This window comes from Thalassophryne amazonica, chromosome 10, assembly GCF_902500255.1.
Source record: "Thalassophryne amazonica chromosome 10, fThaAma1.1, whole genome shotgun sequence".
NCBI lineage: Eukaryota > Metazoa > Chordata > Actinopteri > Batrachoidiformes > Batrachoididae > Thalassophryne > Thalassophryne amazonica.
In genome coordinates this window covers 2,389,891-2,392,437 of record NC_047112.1, presented here as the reverse complement: position 1 = coordinate 2,392,437, position 2,547 = coordinate 2,389,891, and positions in this window count along the sequence as shown.

The following is a 2,547-nucleotide window of genomic DNA, read 5'->3' as shown; positions in this document are numbered from 1 at the left end:
ACAGCTCGCTTTACTTCGTAAAAAAAAAACACGGATGAAAAGCTCACAGCTCGCTTTACTTCGTAAAAAAAAAACGCGGATGAAAAGCTCACAGCTCGCTTTACTTCGTAAAAAAAAAAAAAAAACGCGGATGAAAAGCTCACAGCTCGCTTTACTTCGTAAAAAAAAAAAACGCGGATGAAAAGCTCACAGCTCGCTTTACTTCGTAAAAAAAAAAAAACGCGGATGAAAAGCTCACAGCTCGCTTTACTTCGTAAAAAAAAAACGCGGATGAAAAGCTCACAGCTCGCTTTACTTCGTAAAAAAAAACGCGGATGAAAAGCTCACAGCTCGCTTTACTTCGTAAAAAACAAAACGCGGATGAAAAGCTCACAGCTCGCTTTACTTCGTAAAAAAAAAACGCGATGAAAAGCTCACAGCTCGCGTTACTTCGTAAAAAAAAAAAAAAACCGCGATGAAAAGCTCACAGCTCGCTTTACTTCGTAAAAAAAAACGCAGATGAAAAGCTCACAGCTCGCTTTAACTTCGTAAAAAAAAAAAACGCGGATGAAAAGCTCACAGCTCGCTTTACTTCGTAAAAAAAAAAAACGCGGATGAAAAGCACACAGCTCGCTTACTTCGTAAAAAAAAAAAAAAAAACGCGGATGAAAAGCTCACAGCTCGCTTTACTTCGTAAAAAAAAAACGCGGATGAAAAGCTCACAGCTCGCTTTACTTCGTAAAAAAAAACGCGGATGAAAAGCTCACAGCTCGCTTTACTTCGTAAAAAAAAAAAAAACGCGGATGAAAAGCCCACAGCTCGCTTTACTTCGTAAAAAAAAAAAAAAAAACGGATGAAAAGCTCACAGCTCGCTTTACTTCGTAAAAAAAAAAGCGGATGAAAAGCTCACAGCTCGCTTTACTTCGTAAAAAAAAAAAAAAACGCGGATGAAAGCACACAGCTCGCTTTACTTCGTAAAAAAAAAAAAAAAACGCGGATGAAAAGCTCACAGCTCGCTTTACTTCGTAAAAAAAAAACGCGGATGAAAAGCTCACAGCTCGCTTTACTTCGTAAAAAAAAAAGCGGATGAAAAGCTCATAGCTCGCTTTACTTCGTAAAAAAAAAAAAATACGGGATGAAAAGCTCACAGCTCGCTTTACTTCGTAAAAAAAAAGCGGATGAAAAGCTCACAGCTCGCTTTACTTCGTAAAAAAAAAAAAAAAAACGGGATGAAAAGCTCACAGCTCGCTTTACTTCGTAAAAAAAAAAAAAACGCGGATGAAAAGCCCACAGCTCGCTTTACTTCGTAAAAAAAAAAAAAAAAACGCGGATGAAAAGCCCTCGCTTTACTTCGTAAAAAAAAATACGCGGGATGAAAAGCTCACAGCTCGCTTTACCTTTCGTAAAAAAAAAAGCGGATGAAAAGCATCATAGTCTCGCTTTATCTTCGTAAAAGAAAAAAAAATACGGGATGAAAAGCTCACAGCTTCGCTTTACTTCGTAAAACAAAAGCGGATGAAAAGCTCACGCTCGCTTTACCTTCGTAAAAAAAAAAAAAAAAAACGGGATGAAAAGCTCACAGCTCGCTTTACTACTTCGTAAAAAAAAAAAAAAAACGCGGATGAAAAGCCCACAGCTCGCTTTACTTCGTAAAAAAAAAAAAAAAAACGCGGATGAAAAGCTCACAGCTCGCTTTACTTCGTAAAAAAAAAAACGCGGATGAAAAGCTCACAGCTCGCTTTACTTCGTAAAAAAAAAAAAAAAACGCGGATGAAAAGCCCACAGCTCGCTTTACTTCGTAAAAAAAAAAAAAAACGCGGATGAAAAGCTCACAGCTCGCTTTACTTCGTAAAAAAAAAAGCGGATGAAAAGCTCACAGCTCGCTTTACTTCGTAAAGAAAAACGCCGATGAAAAGCTCATAGCTCGCTTTACTTCCTAAAAAAAAAAAAAAAAACGGGATGAAAAGCTCACAGCTCGCTTTACTTCGTAAAAAAAAAAAAGCGGATGAAAAGCTCACAGCTCGCTTTACTTCGTAAAAAAAAAAGCGGATGAAAAGCTCACAGCTCGCTTTACTTCGTAAAAAAAAAAAGCGGATGAAAAGCTCATAGCTCGCTTTACTTCCTAAAAAAAAAAAAAAACGGGATGAAAAGCTCACAGCTCGCTTTACTTCGTAAAAAAAAAAAGCGGATGAAAAGCTCACAGCTCGCTTTACTTCGTAAAAAAAAAAGCGGATGAAAAGCTCACAGCTCGCTTTACTTCGTAAAAAAAAAAAAAACGGGATGAAAAGCTCACAGCTCGCTTTACTTCGTAAAAAAAAAAAAAAACGGGATGAAAAGCCCACAGCTCGCTTTACTTCGTAAAAAAAAAACGCGGATGAAAAGCTCACAGCTCGCTTTACTTCGTAAAAAAAAAAAAAAACGGGATGAAAAGCTCACAGCTCGCTTTACTTCGTAAAAAAAAAAAAAACGGGATGAAAAGCTCACAGCTCGCTTTACTTCGTAAAAAAAAAAAAACGCGGATGAAAAGCTCACAGCTCGCTTTACTTCGTAAAAAAAAAAAAACGCGGA